The sequence below is a fragment of the Anomaloglossus baeobatrachus genome, chromosome 1 (assembly GCF_048569485.1).
Source record: "Anomaloglossus baeobatrachus isolate aAnoBae1 chromosome 1, aAnoBae1.hap1, whole genome shotgun sequence".
NCBI classification, from domain to species: domain Eukaryota; kingdom Metazoa; phylum Chordata; class Amphibia; order Anura; family Aromobatidae; genus Anomaloglossus; species Anomaloglossus baeobatrachus.
In genome coordinates, this window is record NC_134353.1 from 124,920,497 (window position 1) to 124,943,467 (window position 22,971).

Here is a 22,971-nt window from a genome sequence, read left to right on the forward strand (position 1 = left end):
CTTTCAATGGCACTGGGTCACTTGTGTTTATTGATGACATAACAGCAGACAAGAGTAGCCGGATGAATTCTGAAGTGTACCGGGATATACTTTCAGCCCAGATTCAGCCAAATGCCGCAAAGTTGATCGGACGGCGCTTCATAGTACAGATGGACAATGACCCCAAGCATACAGCCAAAGCTACCCAGGAGTTCATGAGTGCAAAAAAGTGGAACATTCTGCAATGGCCAAGTCAATCACCAGATCTTAACGCAATTGAGCATGCATTTCACTTGCTCAAATCCAGACTTAAGACGGAAAGACTGTTAAAAACTGGGTTTAAGGCGACAACTGCAAAGCCAGTATATAATGATTGGAGCGAGAATTGGTGCAAAAACATATTATGGATTTATTCAGATAAAGAATTTGAGGTTACAGTCATTAGAGAAAAGTAACTGTCTTGGCTTGAGTTAATAGATGGATAGACAGATAGAAAAAATAACAGTTCATTTATCTTACATCGCAGTAGTGTGTGTAAGCCGTCTCTCTGTCTGTAGATGGTCTGGTCGGGTTGGTGAGTCCGTCTTTCTCCTCCCTCCTTCTGCCTACCCTTTGAAGTGTGGGCTTCTTTTATAACCCAAACCCCTCCTCCTGATTGTCCTTATCTCTTTACATGGTATACAAAAAGTAACTATCCCTATTTTAGTTGAGCATTACATCATGTCACGTGGTACGTTTTACCCGCGAAATAAATGTACTTGCGCAGTAGAGACTTGTAACAAAACCTACTTCAAATTATTTATAATTCCTTTGAGGCTCGCTGAACTTTGACCTCAGTGTAACAGTAAGAAGTCCCTCATAGCTATTTCAGCTCTTAGCCCAACATTCCAAACAGAATATAGCTCTTCTTTGACAACTTTGATAAACAACTAGCAGATGACTTTGGTTCTACCATTTCAAACTCTTGGTCAATATTTCCAGCTCACAAACTCACTCTTAAAGGCATGGGGCAAAATATACGTACATTATATGAATGCATGTAATCCAGTCTATGAATCAAATCTCCATAAACTCACTATTTTACAGTCCCCCCTTATATGGAAGTTTGATGAACCCCGGGAAACCCTAACTCAATCGTGTCATCATTCGTATCACATACATTCTTGTTGAAAATTCTAGACCAATATTTGACTTGATAAACCAATCTGCAACTTTCTGTCAAAAAGTCATCTTGCGATTTAACATTCCTCTAAGAATGTTATCTTCCTTTTTCATTTCTATTTTTATGTTCCTATATATCTTCTGAATTCTACACATCACAAAAACTTGATATATAATACACATCAAAACTAATAAAAATATGATTATGATGGGATTAAATAAAACATTACCAACCGCTGACTGAAAAGATGACTGAGACCAGGAATGTACAGATTTGCTAAAACTCTTCCACCAAGTTCTACCTGACATTCCATTCCATTCGTGTTCAATATCACTTAATTCACCTTGTTCATGCCTGAATATAATTTCTGCTTCCTTTAACTGTTTCGTTAATAAATCTAACAAACCCTTATCTTTCTTTATTTCACTTGTCCACATATCTCAAGGAAAATCATTTATCTGTGATAAATTGAATTGTATGGGAAATGCCGTTAAGTTTCTCTTTCCTATAGAAGTGATATTAAAACTTCCTTCCTTCTTTGAAATAGACCTCACATTTCCTTCTATACAATACAAACCCATAGGTAGGTTTTCCTTATGTACACAAGTAGAATAGAAAACAGAAACCTTCTCTGTCTCAGACATGACCTGAAAACAAATCTTATTTGGACTTACTGGAGTCACCAGATCATGTAGTGTCTGTACAGTCTCTATTCTCGCATGACAAGAAGAATGATTATGAAAACATGAATGATAAATCACCTTATCCTGTCCAGGTAAACACATCACCTTAGAAACAAAATGCAAACATGAAGAAATGTCTACTTGTTCAGTGTTCACTTCATCAAATGCAAAATCTGTGTACTGCAGTTGATAGAACACTTGTTGTGTGTTACTCACAGGTATACCCAAAACTGTAACAGGAACAATAGTTCCCTCTCTTCCGATCACTGGGATTAGCGATGTGCCAACACAAATGTTTCGTTCACATCCTAACCACTTATTTACCCACAAATCCGTATGATTCAATGCAAAATCATACTCTACAGGTAAATTTCGCAGTATTCCCAGTGGAGTAATTCCACTCTGTAAAGCTTGTGCAATCAACTTCAGATTAGAAGAGTACTCTACCTGTATCTCCAGGCACGCTTTAGCTACTTGTGTTTCGTGTGTGCTTTCCACGAGAGCTAATGTAGCATCCTGTAGATGTGACACGGAAGACCCTAGTACAGCAGCTGTATTCATTACCATCTTTTCAAGAAGTTGATTCAGACTCTTCTGAACCTTTACACCTTTTCCTCCAATAAAACCAATATTATCCAAATCTGACTTAAGTGTCTGTATATTCATGGCATTAGTCAGACTTCCCACTGTCCCAATTCCTCCCAGAATTCCTTCTAACACTCCTCTCTTACTCCTAGTCTGAGCTGTTCTTTTCCCAAACCATTGTTCTATCCCCATCTCCATGTTTATGAGATGTGATTGACACTGAGGAAACCTGGTAGAGATCTTCCAATGAGACATATTGAAAGTCCACACCATTGTCATAAATTCTCCATCCCTTAATAAGGACTTGGACTGAAATGGATTAATTTGGAAAGGAGTAGACGGCATGAACCTCGTGTCTGTGCATGCACTATCTGCTGCTGACCAAATATTCACACTAACGTCTTTACAATGTCTGTAATGTGTCTTTGTTTCAACGCAACACTGGTAAATTCCAGAGTCCCTGGAAGATGAAATTATCATCCATCCATCTGATATTACCAATCTGACCTCTGTGAATGACATTAGTTGTACTGTTTAAAAAACTTCCCAAAAATGATGAATTTTTGGTCCATGTCAACAAAGACTCAGAAGGCAATTTCAATCTTGTGTTACATTTTAACATTATGGGTAATGTATTTACTTTGTTATGTACTGTCTGTGGTGAAACCTTATTTCCGGAACTATAGTGTTAGTAACGGTAAACACTACAGATACCTGAACTTGCACAGGTTCCCGTGTTATCTGGAAATTCCATGTTTTGACCCAATCTTTATCTCCTTCTGTAATGGAGAGTAAAGAAGGATCCAGAATTTTCCCAAAAACCTGAGTTTTTAACAAAATTTCTGTTTTGGATCTTCCAAACTTTCCCCTAGCAATCATGTCATTTGTAATATCACCGGACCATACAGCAGGTTCATCACCTCTGATCTCTATGTTCCAGTATAGTACATCTGTAGGAGAACATTCCCATGTACCCGTTTTATTATTGTGTACATATTCTCCTTGTAATTGTGTGAATCTAGTTTTAGGTCCTGCAATCGCATGTAATATTATGTCTGTGTCGTGTATGAAATGTAATTCAATGCAACATTTTGTTCCATATCCCATGCAGATATTTCCTGTTATCTCCACAGAATCATCCGTGATGTTCTCTGTCAGTAAGTTCCGTGTATCTGATCCTCTTGGTCTTCGAGAATGTTGAATCTCTCTAGTCCGTTCATTCACATCATTGGCGATTGTTCCTTGATGTAACATGTAAACAATGACGAAAATAAAGCAAAGCAGCAGGAAAGTAGATCCCATCACGTAGAAGCTTGTCTTGAGCTTGGGAAGATGTTCTTTCTCCAGAAGGCTTGATGTCATCTTTCCTTCAAAGTCTTTAGGTTTCTTATTCCAATTCGTATAGGAATCCATTTCTTCCTGGAAAGAAATGCAGTATCATTATTTTGTCACAAATATTTTGCACTGGTCAACGTGAACCCACACTTTTTGTGTTTTCCGGGTCTTTTTTACCACATTTGACATTCGGTGCACAAGAATCATGACTTGTCCCATAGTCTCAAGGACTTCAAAAGGACCTTCCCAATTACACTCCCATGGACCACTCTTGCGAAAGGTTTTGATCATCACTAGAGCACCTTTCTTGAATTTGGACTCATAGGGTGGCTCCATTTTCTGCATTCTCGATGCCGCATATGGCAGAATCGCTTTCAGGTTCTCCTGTAGCGATCTCAACCATTGGGACCTTGAGATAGCATCTTTTTGTGGAGTGGATAAAAATGGCTCATGTGGGAACCACAATGGCATTTTTCTTCCCGTCATCAACTCAAACGGAGTGAATTGAGTTGTAGAAGAGATTGAACCTCTTATACTCATGAGAATGAAAGGTACCTTGTCAACCCAAGTGTTACCTTTGTCCAAAAGCATCTTTGCAATTCTGGACTTGATTGTCCTATTCATTCTTTCCACAATTCCCGCAGATTGTGGATGATAGGGGACATGAAATTGCTCTCGCGCCCCTAGAATAGCACAAGCAGTTTGCATGATTTTACCTGTGAAGTGACTACCTCGATCGGAGGTAATCATCCTTGGGATCCCCCAAGTACAAAAGACATGTTGTACCAATTCCCTTGCTGTGGACAAAGCATCATCTTTCCTAACAGGTAATATTTCTACCCATTTTGAGAACACATCTACCACAATCAATGCATACCTGAGACCATGTTTACCTGAGGGTAAAGGACCAATATAGTCTATCTGCAGTGTAGACCATGGACCATCTGCAGGTGCGATCCGTAGAAGTGGTGGCTTCTGTCCTTTAGGTCTTGGATTTATTTGGGCACAAATGAGACATGATAGTACAACACTTTGAACTGTTTCGTCCATTTTTTCCCAATAAAATTTCTCCTTGAGAATGACTAACAATTTCTGTTGTCCCAAGTGACCTAAACTCTCATGGTTGTATCGAGTGAATTCTACCTGTAGATGTTTTGGTACAACTGGACGCAATTCTCCATTTGAACTGTGACACAAAACCCCATTTTCACAGATGAAAGGAGGTTTTGGATCATCCAGAGAAGTAACAAGAGAAGGATCTTTTCTCTGTTCTTCTGCAAATGAAGGTGTGTACGTGTCTGCTCTTTGAACCGCTGACATCTCAGAAGGTTCAGAGTCAAACACTTCCTCTCCTGTCAGGGCAGCTTCTTTGGCTAGAGCATCTGCGGTTGCATTTCCTACAGATAACTCATCATCAGATCTTTGATGTGCAGCGACTTTCACTATAGCAAATCTATTTGGGGCCCTAGATGCCATCTCAAAAATTGATTCTAGAGTTTCGCGGTGCAGCAAGGCTTTGTTGGACGAATCCACATAGCCTCTCCTTTCCCAAACAGGCAGGTAATCGGTTAGGGATCTGACAACATAGGAGCTATCACTGTAGATTACCATTGGAGTTTGATCATCAGCTTCATTCAGCTGTAGGACCATTCTTACCGCTTCTATCTCTGCCCTTTGAGCTGAGAAATGACTCGGTAACTTGTGTTTTACCACTTGTCCTCGCTTGGAATAGAAAATTCTATATCCTGTGTGATAGTGTCCTTTCAGAAAAAATCTAGAACCGTCTACAAACACAGGTTCATCTGCGTCTTCCGACTGTCGTCTGAAGAGAGATGGACTTGGTTCATGGAACGTTTCTATGCAATCATGGGTTTGTCCTTCATACTGCATCAATTGAGGAAGAACATACTTGGCCTTATAATCTACCTCAATTTGATTTGGAGACAATGAGAGCAACCAATGGGCAAATCTCTGATTTGACACACCTGGGATATTTTTCTCAAAGAGAAGTTTCAGTGTGGAATGTGGCGTTTGGAGAATAACCTTTTGGAACCCGATGATGTGTTGAGTGATTTTTATCGCAAAATACACTCCCACCAGGTGTCTTGCGCACACCTCAAACCCCCTCTCAACAGGTGAGAGAAGCTTAGAGAAGTACCCCAAGATTCTCCATTCCCCCCCTTGCAGCTGCAGCAAAACCACAGAGATACTTGTCTCTGAAGTGTGTGCTTGAAGCGCAAAAGGTGCGTTCTTTTCCACCATACTTAACGCAGGTGCGTGTTGTAGATCATGTTTCAATTGTGTGAAGGCTTTTTCCTGTTCAACACTCCAGGGACCAAAATAATCATCATTGTCACCTTTTAAAAGATCATACAAAGGTCTGGCTTTGTCAGCAAAATTTTCAATGAAATCCCTTGAGTAATTTACAAGTCCTAAAAAATGTCTTAGTGCCTTGTGTGATGTTGGAATTGGAAGAGATGCAATTGCCTCTATTCTGTCCTGTAGGGGTCGCCGTGTACCTGGACTTAACAGAACTCCTAAAAACCTGACCTCAGTCTGCATCAGCTTGACCTTTTTGGTATTCAGTTTTAAACCTGCATCATGCAGCAGCTCAAACAATTCTGCCAGTAGAGAAATATGTAAATTCTCATCCTCCGTACTCAACAAGATATCGTCCACATATTGCAATAAACATTCTGGACGAGAAAATTTCGACAAAACGTTCGCTAGCGCCTGATGAAAAATGCTTGGCGACATACTTGCCCCCTGAGGAAGCCGACAGCATACAAATTGCTGATCGAGGTGGTTGAATGCAAATCTATATTGGCAACTTTGCTCAATCGGTATACTGAAAAAACCATTACTGATATCCAATACTGAGAAATACCTTGCCTTAGCATCCAATCTTGACATCATGTCATGTGTATCAGCTACAATCGGTGCAACATTGGGAGTATACTTATTGAACATCCTCAAGTCCAACAACATCCGATAGCTACCATCGCTTTTCAGAACACACCACAATGGATTGTTACAGACAGAATTTGCCTTACGTATCACACCTTGAGCCAACAATTCCTGTATAATCTTAGACATCGGAGCAACTGACTCCGGAGGCAACTTATACTGACGCTGTGGAGGTGGATCTCGGCCTTCAATGTTGACAACTACATCCTTCATTGTTCCAACCTCATTCCTGTACTGAGCCCATAAAGAAGGAAACCGCTGTACTAACTCAGTCAATACTTCATCACCACCAGTTTCAGGCCACAAATGATCTGCTGACACTACATCGGTCAAACAAATGGTCCCGACATGACTATATTCATTTGGATCAATAACTACCGCCTTACAACCGTTAGAGTCTTTCCAAACTGTTTTGTTACCCAAATCAATAATCCAGCCATGCTTTTCCATAAAATCAGTGCCAATTATATTCTCAGTATCCTGACAACACCAAATATCCATTTTCGTTTTCAAAAAACCAGGTATTTCCAAAGAAACATCCTGCGCTAATGTCACCTTTGTTCCATTTTTACCACTGAAACCAACAATTGTACATACAGGGGAATCTGGCTTTAAATGTAAATCAACATTTGTGACACTCAATTGCGCACCTGTATCAAGGAGAAATGTTACTTCCTGACCTTCAAGATTTACCTTTAAAAATGGTCGACCACAGCTATCCATTGAAACTCGAGTGACAAATTCCAGTGGATGTAGCCTGGGGACCGGCTTTGCCAGTCAGGATGATGGAGAAGGGAGAAGAGCAGCAGGTGTCTTGCCCCTTCCATCCAATCCCTGTATGGTCATTTCCCTTATTTGTCTGGTCAGAGGTGCATATGGTGATTGGTTATTTCTGTTGTCAGTATGAGTGGGCGTATATGGTGATTGGTTATTTCTGTTGTCAGTATGAGTGAGCGTGTATAATGGTGGAGGTGCTGAAGATGGGGGAGGTGCACTGGATGTGTTTGGCATCAGTCCATTTTCCTTACCCAGCCTTTCCTCAGCCCCCGCCCTCAGGAATTTCTTGCATTCCCACTTCAGGTGTCCGGGTAGGCCGCAGAAAAAGCAGTGAATTGTGCTTTTCCTGTTACCCCCCCCTGAATTCTTGTTTTTAGAATTCAACACCGGTCTTTTGTTGTTTTTGATCTGTTTTTCCTGGGATACTAATGTGTCAGTGTTCCCTTCTATCATGGCTATTTTTGACTTTACCTGATTTTGCTTCATTCGTCTACGTATTCTATCAATAAATGATGTGGCCTCTTGTAGACTTTCCATCCTAGAAGCTATTTCGAATGAAGCAGGGTCCAAATATTTAAACTTTTTAACAAAGGCCTTGATCATGGAAGGCGGTTCTTGATCAGATCCGATTTCCAGTACCATTCTGTAGGCCTGTTCGAATTTGACTAAGAAGACAAATGGATCCTCCTGTATGTGTGTCTTAAGGTTTTCTAACAATTCGACTGTTGGGGTAGACTCTCCTGTGGTAAAGAGAATTAACTGTCTCAGCCTATCTTCCTTTGTGTCATGGATCAGGTCATTGTGTTCGCCTGTCCTAGGTGTTGCTTGTAACCTTTTTGCCATGTGGGAGGGAAGCCATACCCTGAAAATCTTGTTTCTCTGTTCATTTGTTAGATTATACTTATCGGAATGTGACTCAAAAATGTCCGCATTATGGAAGGCGTCCATTTTATCATCATATTTGGGTATGTCTTTAATGATTTTCATTAATTGGTCATGGATTTTAATGTTAAGACGGGCGGCCTTATCATGTAACTTCTTTTTCCGAAGTTCCCCCTCATTCAGACTCTCGTCTTCGGCCGTATCCAGCCTGTCCGGGATGTCTGAACCTGAACCAGGTGATGCGGAAGCATCTGTCGTGTTCTGTCTCGTATTAACAGATACATATTTAATATCTTTCCGTAGTTTTGATATTAAATCTGCTCTTGTTTCCAACTGATCCTCCAGATGTTCGATATGTTCTGCTAATATCGAACAATTTGGACAATCTGTTGTCTCAGCATCTGTGACGTGTGTGTCTGTTGTATTGGGCGTGTCTGTTGTTATGGGTGTGTCAGTCACCATGCAGATAGTGTGTGCATATGGCTGTGCCCCACCCACCATGGAGTTGTAAGTGTATACCATACCCAATACATTCTGTATCTTTTTCTGTAACCGATTCACAGTAAAAAACTTCTTATCTAACTTAGTATTCTCAAGTTCACATTGCCGGTACAGATTTGACCATAACTGTGCGTCACTATGTGTATGATCAAATAAATACTCTACATGACTGTTACTAGAATAATGATGAATAAAATCCATTTCTCACCAATATGTGATGCTTGTCCTCGGATGGCTCCAACCGTCTTATGGATGGATGGTCCTCAAATGGCTCCAACTGTCTTATGGATGGATGGCCCTCAGATGTCCGTCAAGGCTTTGACACATACGACCTCCGTGGCTTGTCACGTTAAACCTCTCTTAGGTTCTGATGTGGACACAGTGTATCGTCGTTCGCCTGCAGCTTGGACAGAGATTTTTACTCCACTGACCCCCCCTTCTCGGACAAAGGGCAGGGAATGACGTGAGAAAAAAAGAGTCCTAATCGCTGTGAATAGGCAGCGTGAAAAAAATCACCTCGCACAGAAAACAGCTGTGCCTATCAATCATTCTCCTGGCTGGCTCGCCAATGTTAAAAACTGGGTTTAAGGCGACAACTGCAAAGCCAGTATATAATGATTGGAGCGAGAATTGGTGCAAAAACATATTATGGATTTATTCAGATAAAGAATTTGAGGTTACAGTCATTAGAGAAAAGTAACTGTCTTGGCTTGAGTTAATAGATGGATAGACAGATAGAAAAAATAACAGTTCATTTATCTTACATCGCTGTAGTGTGTGTAAGCCGTCTCTCTGTCTGTAGATGGTCTGGTCGGGTTGGTGAGTCCGTCTTTCTCCTCCCTCCTTCTGCCTACCCTTTGAAGTGTGGGCTTCTTTTATAACCCAAACCCCTCCTCCTGATTGTCCTTATCTCTTTACATGGTATACAAAAAGTAACTATCCCTATTTTAGTTGAGCATTACATCATGTCACGTGGTACGTTTTACCCGCGAAATAAATGTACTTGCGCAGTAGAGACTTGTAACAAAACCTACTTCAACTTATTTATAATTCCTTTGAGGCTCGCTGAACTTTGACCTCAGTGTAACAGTAAGAAGTCCCTCATAGCTATTTCAGCTCTTAGCCCAACATTCCAAACAGAATATAGCTCTTCTTTGACAACTTTGATAAACAACTAGCAGATGACTTTGGTTCTACCATTTCAAACTCTTGGTCAATATTTCCAGCTCACAAACTCACTCTTAAAGGCATGGGGCAAAATATACATACATTATATGAATGCATGTAATCCAGTCTATGAATCAAATCTCCATAAACTCACTATTTTACAAAGACCCACAAACAAGCAAGACCTGAAGGCTGCGGCTGTAAAGGCCTGGCAAAGCATTAAGAAGGAGGAAACCCAGCATTTGGTGATGTCCATGGGTTCCAGACTTAAGTCAGTGATTGCCTCCAAAGGATTCGCGACAAAATATTGAAAATAAAAATATTTTGTTTGGGTTTGGTTTATTTGTCCAATTACTTTTGACCTCCTAAAATGTGGAGTGTTTGTAATGAAATGTGTACAATTCCTACAATTTCTATCAGATATTTTTGTTCAAACCTTCAAATTAAACGTTACAATCTGCACTTGAATTCTGTTGTCGAGATTTCATTTCAAATCCAATGTGGTGGCATGCTGAGCCCAACTCGCGAAAATTGTGTCACTGTCCAAATATTTCTGGACCTAACTGTATATAACATAATAACTGAATATTTTAAAAATGTACAAAGTTTTCGCACTGGTTACCGCCTTTGGATGGCGTTCTGACACATTTAGGACCGCAAAATCTAAGCAAAGCCAAACTGCCAAATTTGACAGAGGTTTCTGACTTGGCATCAAAATAAAGGAAATTCCCGCTACTCAATATAAGCATAAATTACAGCAGAGTGGAACGGCATTTTATCTGATTGTTCCATTAGATTTGTGAAATTGATTATTTCATTTCATCAAACTAAACTTAATGAAATTTAGACACAAACTAAAGAGATCCAACTAATGCACGATTAATATATAATTGCTTAAACTCGGAACATGCGTTAAAAAATACAAAGTAATTAGAATAAATATGAAGACACAATAATGAAAATAGAGAAAATAAAGTCTACCAGAGATTGTAATAAGTATTCCTTAGAAAATGATTATACATGAAAAGTGATATCAAGGGGACATGAACCCAGAAGACTGTCTTGAAAAGTAACAAATGTCTAAATAAATAACCATACAGAATATGACCACATTACCTTTAGTACAGAAATCTTTTTATTATCAGAAGCCTCAGACTATCAGGATGAATTGAAACATACTAAGTATCATTCACAATGCAGGAGAACATTTTTAGATATAACATTGTGGTCAACCAGGGCAATGAGCCACAGAAAAATAAATAGACATTTTGAGCAAGAAGAAAACTACTGGGAAGCATCAAACCCTGAACAAGAAATATATCCAACAGTGATACTACAAGTTCTTCTTGTCATGCCTGTAATACGGACAAATATGAAAATATTCTGAGTCTGGTAAAAAGTCCCATTGTGGAGGTCGCCTGAGCTATAGCTTGTTTGTTCAAATGTAATAAGAATATCTGTATCTATAAATAATCAAAATGTAGATGTAGTTGTATAATTATCTGTGTCTATGTAGCCATCGCATAGACCCATAATATAATTCTAAGTTGTATAATCATGAAGGAGTTAACCAAAAATAATGAAGCCAGAATGTGAAGCTGCAAAAGTGTTATCAGTAATGTTCACATAGAAGGAATGTACGGGAAGAAGGCAATGTAGTGTGAGAAATTAAGGAGTAAAAGTACTCCCTGTTCAGTTTCAAGGTTATTTATGTTTACTGTATAATTGGATCTATCGGATTATACAAGTCAGTGTATGACGCTGGCTAAAAGAGAGAGCATGTCTGTGTGTTCATTGTCTTATATACATTGATATATCAGCACTGGTATACAGCTAATACGGCACCGTCTCTGGATATCCCAAATGAAGACTCCATTAGCAGTCTTCAACCCAAATTCTTCCCTTGACACCATGACCATGGATTAAATTTACAATCTGGTTAGATGACTGAATGTTGTTCCTCCCAAATGTTTTATTTTTATATTCTCATGGATGTTAATGAAATGAAGGGATTATCTTTGATAAGTACAAGCAAATTTACCCTTGTCATCATGATAAAAGTCTAATCCTTGCTATTATGGTCGGCAATGTGCATGACGTCCCCTGCGTCATCCTCATACCCGACCATAATTTCGCGCATGCACAAACACCGCACCGGCTTGCGCGAGGGCAAACTGCACGAGCCGGGGGAATGACTGCACAGACGCGAGATTTGGCCGAGCAGCGTGCATGATGATGGCGGTGTCATCATGCCAATCATGAAAAGAGGATGGAGAAGAAGGCCACAAGGAGGGACAGGAGACGAAAATGAGCACGCCCATCTGAGCCCCACAGGTCATTAGCATACCTAACGGTCAGGTTTTATAAAGTTATATTTTGGGTCTGCACGAGGAGTCAGGGCAAAAGGTGCACCTTCATAGAATGCAGCCCAGAGGCTGCATAAGGTGACACTATTGGTTTCATAGTGAAAAAACTGTGACAGGATACCTTTAACCCCTTCACGACCCTTGACGCATCATATGCGTCATGAAACCTTGTGCCTTCCCGACCTTTGACAAACCGTATGCATCATGGTGGGATTCCGTTCCTGCAGCGCTGGGGACTGGGTTTACTGAAATGTCACCAGCACTGCAGCTACTTGAGGACCTGTAGTTGAGCCCAGGAGGGGTGGATTTGCCCCCCGGGGCTACGATTGCTCTGACTAGCTATTGAAAGTGTCATTTTCACCTTCAATCAGAATGATTGTAATGTTTCACCAATGAAACTTGGTGAAATATTACAATCCAGCCATGGCCGATGATGTAATATCATCGGCCATTGGCTGGAGCATGATGACCTCTGTGTCTTGCCCCCCCCCCCGATCTGATTGGAGCTTGCGTCAATGTGACGCTATCCCTCTAATCAGATGTGGAATTTTATGGCTAAAGTAACATTTTTGTGTAAACAAGTAAAATTTTAATTTTTTCTTCCACATTACTTTGGTTCCTGTGAAGCACCTAAAGGGTTAATAAACTTCCTGGATATGGTTTGAACCAGTGTGAGGGGTGCAATTTTTAGAATGGTGTCACTTTTGGGTATTTTCTGTCACCTAAGCCCCTCAAAGTCACTCCAAATGTGATGTGGTCCCTAAAATTTTTTTTTTTTAAATTTTGTTGGAAAAATTAGAAATTGCTGATAAACTTTGAACCCTTCTACCTTCCTAACGAAAAAAAAAATTGTTTTGAAAATTGAACTGGTGTAAAGTAGACATGTGGGAAATGTTATTTAGTTACTATTTTCTGTGACATATCTCTCAGATTTATGGCCATAAAATTTCAAATTTTGAAAATTGCGAAATTTTTGAAAATTTTCGCCAAATTTCTGAAATTTTCAAAAATAAATGCAAAAAAATATCGGTCTAAATTTACCACCTTCATGAAGTACAATATGTCATGAAAAAACAATCTTAGAATTGCTAGGATCCATTGAAGCGTTCCAGAGTTCTAACCTCATAAAGGGACACTGGTCAGAATTGCGCAAAATGGCGAGGTCAGTAAGGTGAAAATAGCCTGGGTGGTGAAGGGGTTAAAGAAACTTTCTCTCATACAGTTTGTATAGCTATTGGATAGTATGCAACTGAGTACATCTACACTCATACCATATCCATGACTTACTTGTTTTTCATTTTTTGAACTGTTTGTTCTAATCCTTTTCCGCATTGTGTTGTACTCTTACTGACCATGGTCTTTTCAGCCAATTGTTTTTCCTCCTGCACATTGGAATTATTGTACCTTACACTCTTGCAGAATACCTGTGCTCGATTTTTAATGTATTTATACATGTGATGCCCCTGTTTCTAGTCATACTGCCAGTTGGCGGTCATTATTTTTAACTATTAATAAAATTTGCTATTTTTGACCCAATCGGTTTTTCTTGGAATTTTTTTGTTCTATAAAATGTGTGCCTTCCATCATTCCTGTAGGTCTACTACATCCATATGACCCACACACAATTATAATATGTGCACTTGTCATTTAACGCTGTAATTCGTATTGTGCTGTGTATGGTCATGCTTCTTTGATCGATTTCTGCATGTACTGTATAGGACCATAACTCTAACCCTAGCAAACACCAAGTGGAAATGTGGGTATGTAAGGACACAAGGGGAAGTGAAGATGACTAACGTTGGTGAAAGGTGAGGCTATCTGCAAGCTCCTAAAAGGAAAGGGAAACTTTAACTCCAAACAGAAAAGATACATAGGATACCATTTAGGCTGCTTTCACACTACGTTTTTTTAACATGCGTCATGAACGGTTTTTTAATGCAAAAACAGATCCAGTGCAAATGCGTTTTCATTTCAATGCATTTGCAATGGACTCGCGTCAACATGCGTTCACCTGCGTTTGCGTGCATTATAGTAAGGATCCAGCGACTTGCAGTTTTTTAACTTTTTTCAAAAACGCTACTTGTAGCGTTTTTGAGCTGCGTCCAAATACTGCAAATTGCTGGATCCCGACTATACTGCACGCAAACGTATGTGAACGCTGGCATGCTGATAGACTGGATCCTGCTTGCTCTACTGAGCATGCCCAGAAACCAGCCTCGTGTGATCAGTCTCTCCCTCCCCCTCCCTCTCGGAGGACGCTCGTAACCAAGGTAAATATCGGGTAACCGTGGGCTTAGTTACCCGATGTTTATCTTGGTTACGTGTGCAGGGAGCAGGCAGCCCTGCTCCTAGCAGCTGCAGATGCTCGTAACCAAGGTAAATATCGGGTATCCAAGCAAGTTACCCGATGTTTATCTTGGTTACGAGCCTCCGCAGCTGTCAGATGTCGGCTCCCAGTCTTTCACGTTCAGTTTCCCTCACTCCCGATCACATGACTCCAATACCCGCCCATAAACTTAAAGTGACAGGATCCTGCAAAATAACACATGCGTTTGCATGCGTTTTTCTTTGCAAAAACAGGATCCGCTTTTGCAGCAAAAAAACGTTCATGACGCATGCTAAAAAAACGTAGTGTGAAAGCAGCCTTACACCGCAGCAGGTAGAATAGCAAGTCAGGGAGCAGTTTGTGTAGCCAAAACGCTGTGAACTTCTACAGTCAGACACCACAGGACTGTCTGTCAACTGTGACACACTCGTGACATCTTGCCTGATGGCACTGACAAAAAAGAACAGCTATTAACACTAGAACTACTGGACTCGTGACACCTATATAGAAATACATGGTGCAAAGTAGTCAAAATGACTACCTCAGTAGTTCTAGTGTTAAGATGCTATTGGTGCTGTAAATAAATAAATCTTTATTTTTATATAGCGCTGACATATTCCGCAGCACTTTACATACATCAGGAACACTGTTCCCATTGGGGCTCACAATCTAAATTCCCTATCTGTATGTCTTTGGAGTGTGGGAGGAAACCCACGCAAACACGGGGAGAACATACAAACTCCTTGCAGATGTCGTCCTTGGTGGGATTCGAACCCAGGACCCCAGCGCTGCAAGACTGCAGTGCTAACCACTGAGCCACTGTGCTGTATACTGCAGATGTATTAATTCATAGTCACACACTGAGTTGTGATGATGAGACACTACAGCAATTCACTGTATATCACTTGAACCTTGGATTTCTATTCATAGACTGCGACTATCACTCCCATTTTCAATCTGGTACATCATAACTATAGTAGTTTACCACAATCACATTACATATTTTTCTATCGCTATCCTATGTGTTCTGAAGGCTCCTATCCCTACCCAGTACAGACAGAAAATGGCGTTCCGTAGCCAGCTCTTATGTTTTATAATGCTTGACTGTGTAAGACCATGTGATTAGATTGCAGCAGAGCATTTTGGATAAGCCCGCACTGCTTCCCTTGAGGATATTAGCCCACTTATTAAATATGCAAAACGTGTGAAGTGCCAGCCGTTCAAACACTGCAAATAGCTCGCACTGAGCTGAGCACCGAGCATACCCGAGCACAGCAATACTCAAGTTAGGCTGCTTTCACACTACGTTTATGTAACATGCGTCAGGAACGTTTTTTTGCTGCAAAAGCGGATCCTGCTTTTACAGCAAAAAACGCATGCAAACACATCTGTTATTTTGCAGGATCCTGTCACTGGATGTTTAGGGGCGGGCATTGGAGTCATGTGATCGGGAGTGAGGGGAACTAGACTGGGAGCCGGCTTCTGACAGCTGCAGACGCTGGTAACCAAGGTAAACATCGGGCTTGGATACCCGATATTTATCTTGGTTACGAGTGTCTGCAGCTGCTAGGAGCAGGGCTGCCTGCACGCGTAACCAACGTAAACATCGGGTAACTAAGAGAAGTGGTTACCCGATATTTACCTTGGTTACGAGTGTCCGCAGCTCTCAGGTGGGAGAGAGAGGGAGGGGAGGAAGGGGGAAAGACAGAGATAGAGAGAGAGAGGGTGAGGGAGGGAGGAGGAGAGAGAGACAGATCACGCGAGACTGGTTCTGTGCATGCTCAGTAGAGCAAGCAGGATCCTGTCTATCAGCACGCCAGCGTTCACCTGCGTTTGCGTGCTGTTTAGTCAGCATCCGGTGACATGCAGTATTTGGACGCAGCTCAAAAACGCTACAAGTAGCGTTTTTGAAAGATGTTAAAAAACTGCAAGTCGCTGGATCCTCACTATAACGCATGCAAACGCAGGTGAACGCATGTTAACGCGAGTCCATTGCAAATGCATTGAAGTGAAAACGCATTTGCACTGGATCCGTTTTTCCGCTAAAAAAACGTTATGGACGGATGTTAAATAAACGTAGTGTGAAACCAGCCTAAGTGGTTTGCATACGTAAAGCCAAAAACTGAACACCAAACCTCGTTTTCGCTCATTTCTACTCTATGTATGCTAATGAGGTGATCTCTGTACTTTTCACATGGCCAATCAGTTTGCTGAACCTTTCCACCTGCTTGTTTCCCATCTATCTTTGTCTCTGAAAAATGACTAGGTGAGAAGTTGCACTGAACTACTCAACAACAGTATTTTTGAATACCGAATGATTTTTGGTAAATGCAGCAATAGATGGACACTAAAGTTACAATTCATATTAGGGTTATTTCCCCCATGAGGACAACAGCTTAGTCATGGTCATTTTTTGCTGACAAACTCCCCTTTAAACTTTTACATATGCCTCTATTTTATTTATTTACAGATGCCATGGAGGAAGCCCATAGGAAAACTCATTATTTATGATCATTAATAGGAAGAGTTGTATATGAATATTCCTAAAGGGATTTTCTCACTAAATACATTTATAACGTATCCATAGGGAAGGCGTTAAATGTATGACTGCGACCACAAGAAAGAAGATCCCCGTGTGAACGGATGGAGAGCTATCTTTGTCACTCTCAATAAATATTATTCTCTGTACAATCCCTTTAAAGAAAAAAAGCTTTAAATTTAAAATTCCAAAATTAAAAAAAAAGACCTTACACAGCGGTCAGTGCTCCCAAAGCATGCAGAGACAATAACAGAAAAAACATGTTGTGTCCTGAGATCAAACATTTGCACTGACCTTAAGGGTTTAAGAGATCCTAAAATGTTACTTACAGGCAAAAGATGTCTGCTGCTTAATTAATCTATAAACAATTTAATTCTCAAGAAAATTAAGATTATAAGTACACTATATATGACAGTACAAAACTTAAGTCATGAATTAGTCCGTGCAGATCAAGGAGGGGGTAAAGGAATGGAGGCAAGAGGGTGAATTATAGCAAATTAACATACTAATACTAATCTCTATCTCTATAATCTATAACTGCTTTACACATTTCTAAAAATGTATTATTAATTATAAAGACATTTTTCTTAAAGATTTCCCAGAAAAATACTCTGGTTCCTCATTGGCTTGCATTAGGTTCGTTATTAGTGACAAATACTGGAACCCTATCCCTAGATCCAATCACAAAAACAGATCCAGCATCCAGTCCAGTAGGTAGAATAAAAACTTCGCTCTTTATTAAATTTCCATTAAAATAGCCATAAGTTTGGCTTGGTGCGTACCATACACAAGATGCGTTTCGGACGTCCTACTGGACTGGATGCTGGATCTGTTTTTGTGATTGGATCTAGGAGTGGCTTTCCTTCTGTGCACCGTCCTCGATTATCTCCGCTGGGTGAGCTGGAATTCCCCTTGTCTTGGAATAGTAATAGGTTCTTGGTAAGATTAATGATCCCTGAATATCACCAGGTTTTTCCCTTATGAGCTCCGGCCAACACCACTGAGCTCTTATATGCAGCATTCTAAAATACTGTATATAGGGCTAGGTTCACACACTGCGTTTTTTTGACGCTGCGTTTTTGTGCGGTTTTTACGGCAAAAACAGCACAAAAATGCACCTGCGGCAAAAAAATGCACGCGTTTTTGCCGCGATTTTTGCGTTTTTTGCTGCGTTTTGCTGCGTTTTTGCTCACTGCGTCTTTATGCGTTTTTTTATCAGTGAACAAAAAAAAAAGGTCTGATGTCATTTCCTTCTTCAATATGTTCTTCATTCTCCACTAGTGTATGCAGGAGAGCAGACAGCTGCAGAACTACAAGGCTCAGCATACTCCATCCAATAGTGTATGCAGCAGACCAGACAGCAGCTGCAGAACTAGAAGGCTCAGCATGCTCCATCCAGGACTGTATGCTGGAGGGAGAGTCAGGGGGAGCAGACCTACAAGGCTCAGCATCCTCCATCCAATAGTGTATGCAGGAGAGCAAACAGCAGCTGTCGAACTACAAGGTTCAGCATCCTCCATCCAATAGTGTATGCAGGAGAGCAGAGAGCAGCTGTCGAACTACAAGGCTCAGCATCCTCCTTCCAGGACTGTATGCAGGATTTCTTTGCCCCCCCAAACAAACAAAATGACGTAGGCTTCGCCATATTTTTGTATGCTATCCGGGTACAGAAGGCAGGTACGGGCTGCCCCCAACCCCCAGCTGCCTATTTGTACCCGGCTGGGAACCAAAATTATAGAGAAGCCCTTTTTTTTTAATTATTTCATGAATTTCATAAAATAATTTTAAAAAAAAATGACGTGAGCTTCACCTAATTTTTGTGTCCAGCCGGGTACAACTAGGCAGCTGGGGATTGGAATCCACAGTGCAGGGTGCCCATGCTTTCTGGGCACCCCTGCTGCGAATTGCAGTCCGCAGCCACCCCAGAAAATGGCGCTTTCATAGAACCGCCATCTTCTGGCGCTGTATCCAACTCTTCCAGCTGCCCTGATGCCGGGTGGCTCACTGGGTAATAATGGGGTTAGGGCTAGCTGTATATTATCAGCTGGCCCTAAGCCCGAAATTCATGGTGTCACGCCAATATTAGACATGGCCACCATGAATTTCTAGTAAAGATAAAAAAACCACAACAGACAGAAAAATATTTTTATTAGAAATAAAACACAACACAATTAGTGACTCCATCTTTATTGATATAAAGAACCCCCCTCCGCAGTAATCCTGGGTCAAGGGTCCCGCGCTGTCCAATCCGGATCCAATATCATCTGATTGGTTTGCTGGAAGGCAAAGTGATCAGATGATGTGTCAGGTTCAAGTGCCTGAATCACATCACACATCAGCTGATTGTATAAAAGCCATTTCTACAATCAGATGATGCATCGGTGCAAAAAAAAAAAATACTCACTTATGTGCTGATTACCGGCAGCTCCTGGAGCGAGTCTGATCCCGTCCGATCGCTGCAGCAGCTGCCGGCAATCAGGAATGAAGTCTCCTGACGCATCCGCTGATAGGTTAAACCGGCCGGGCGCTGGCGTCACTCCGAGACTTACGATCAGCTGACGCGTCAGGTGACTGCATCAGGTGATCCATCGCCAGGTCCTGCATCCTGCAGGCATACGTACCCGGGGAGACTGCACACACCTGGAGCGGCGGTACCGGGAGGAGGATCTGGGAGCTGACATGGCACCGGGAGTCTGCAGACAGGTGAGTATGACTTTTTTTTTTTTCTACTGTTCACTTTTGTTTTCGGAGCCGCTTCCACCTCCTGCCCCTATATGACGCCGTACGGCAGCATACATGCACAGGACTGGAGGTGGAAGCGGCGGTGACGGTACCGGGAGGATTCACGCTTCTGTGTTTACTGACAGAAGGAATCCTCTTCCTGTACATGTCACTTTACTACCCACCTCCTGCGTTTATAGCTGCGTTTTTGGTCTTTCTTAGAAACGCACTAAAACGCACCAAAACGCAACTATTTGCGTTTCTCATTGCATCTTTCAACATCCCATTGCACTCAATGGATGAAAAGCGCAGTGAAAAACGCGGAAATAATTGACATGCTGCGTTTTTGTGGCACCACAAAAACGCAGCTGAAAAAAAACGCTGTGTGCAGACAGCAAAAATGAAAACTCATAGACTTTGCTGGGGAAGCAAACTCATGCAGTTCGAAGAAAGAATGCTATGTTCTTTCCATCACGTTGGCTTTACAATGACTATCAAGCTACATTATCTCCATAGCCACTTGGATCATTTCCCACAAAACATTGATGAGCTAAGTGAAGAGCTGGGTGAATAATTCCATCAAGCTTTAAGAACTATAGAAGAAAAATACAGAGGGCACTGGGATACCCACATGATGGCGGATCCATTCAAAGTGATTGCCGTAGCACAACTCATCGTTAAATCTTTAAAGCTCAACTCTTGCAAGGTATCTCAGTAAATGAAAAGTGACAACTTTTTATGCATGTTTAATTCTTATTCTGTGATGTCAATTTTTCATACCGTATTTTCCAGCATATAAGACAACTTTTTAACTCCTGAAAATCTTCTCAAAAATTGAGGGTCATCTTATATGGCAGGTGTCTTATACGGCGATATACGGTGCCGTCATGGCTTTACTTCAGTTGTTTACACATAATAAAAGATATTCTCACCAGTCCTGTTACCGCAGTGCCTCCAGCTGCTTCTTGCAGTCCACAGGCACATAGACCTCTCCGTGATAGCCTCCGGTGTACGGAGCGGCCACTGCAGGATGACAGCAGCAGTTGCCCTGTGTATTGGATGTGATCATGGAGGGATCTATGTGCCTGCGGTCCACAAGAAGCACTGTTCCATGATCGCATCCAATACACAGGGCCGCCGCTGCTGTCAGTGCTTTACAGCAGCTGAATGCTTTGTGGCGCCGTAAAGCATTCAACTGCAGTAAATCCACGATGGCAGCTTGCAGCAGCCGCTCTGTGCATCGGACGCTATCACGGAGGGGTCTGTGTGCCTGCGCCTGCTAGAAACAGCTGGAGGCACCACAGGAACAGAGGACAGGTGAGAATATCTTTGTTCTGTGTAAACAACGGCATAATAGGAAGGGGACAAGTAGGAGGACATTACTAAACAATGGGCTCATTACTGAAGGGGATATTACTAAACAATGGGGACATTACTGCAGGGGACATTACTAAACAATGGGCACATTACTTGGGTTGGCTTATATTCGAGTATATATGATAAATCCCAAACTCTATATTTAAACTGGAAAAGTTAGGGGTCGTCTTATATGCCCATTTGTCTTATACGCCGGAAAATACGGTAAATAAAAATTTACATGTATGAATTTCTTTTATTAACCAGAAAGGCAAAAATAATAATGTTTCATAGACATCAATCCTAGGGATCGATCGATTGTATGCATATACATAGGGTATATCACATCTCATTAACTAAGGGTGCGTGCACAAAATTAGTGTTTGCAGCGTTTTGGATGTAGAGTTTTTTCGCTGCGTCCAAAATGCTGTGGTGTACAGAATAAGCAAAGTAGACAGGATTTCTAGAAATCCTATGCCCACTGTGCTTGTTTTTTCTGCAGCAAACACTGACCTGCGGAGCGTCTTTCCAAGCCGCAGCAGGTCAATTGTTTGCTGCGGATTCGCATGCATCCTCTGTAGGGAGAACACTAGTGAACAGCAGCGCACTGAACCCTGATCGTGGTTACAAGCAGCTGTGGTCTCCTGCGTTCTACTGCGGAGGAGACCCGCGGCCCCGCAGGTCAGGACCTACTGCGTTCTGCAGTCCTGATCATGGGCACATACCCTAAAGCTGAAAAAAGAAAAATGAGGCCAGATTTAGAATCAGCAACAAAAACTGACCTAAAACAGATTAAATATCTCAGGCACCGATTTTCTTGCTCCCCGGTGTTATGAATTTACTATACACCTTTCTTTTTACCCTTATCCATTCTTTACTTGATCTTAATAGGTAAGTGTCTCATAGAGAGAACATACAAACTATAAGCAGGACTCTCACCCAACTCATCACGGCTACCCACTGACCTTATCTCTATAAAAAAAGTAAAGTTTAACAATGTACAAAACTAATGCAGAAAGTTTTCTAATAGAAACACAAAGTATGGCTTAAAAAGGGGCATTAGATACAAGCTAAATCCGATATTCTAATATTATTGATATATTCATTAAACGTGTGATAAAATACATAGTAACACTCCTGCGGATTCTACATGAATCGGTGATAGGTTACTGTTACCAATTCCATTTCCTGAACCGAGATAACATTTCCTCCTCATCAGCTTATAAATGTCATGTATTTAAAGATTATCTCATTCACTATTGGCTTTTCAAAGGGCACGGTTCCACCCAACGGTATATTTAGAAGTTGGCAGCGGTAGGATGATGCTATCAAGAAAGTCATATGATGTTTTTTTTGTCCTCAGATAATGAAAGCCTACACTTTCTATGAATTATTTAGCATTTGTATCCAGGTTGTCTTTATAGACTGCAGAAGATGACATCTCCACATGAATACAATGCGGGTGCTTTGATTTCTGCTTTTTCTCAGTAGAACCTCTGACATTAGACAAATTCATTGATTTGTATGGCACAGTGGAGTTCATGCTATAATCTAATATCCTTTCTGTCTCTTTGTAAATGTAATCAGTCTTGCTTGTGCAGTAATTCACTTTGAATCTCATGTGT

General features: G+C 41.2%; 1 protein-coding gene across 1 annotated transcript in view; it reads right to left on the reverse strand.

Moving 5' to 3' along the window:
• CORIN (corin, serine peptidase) overlaps positions 1–22,971 on the reverse strand; it is a 467,012-nt gene that overhangs the window by 230,002 nt on the left and 214,039 nt on the right. The window lies entirely within an intron of this gene.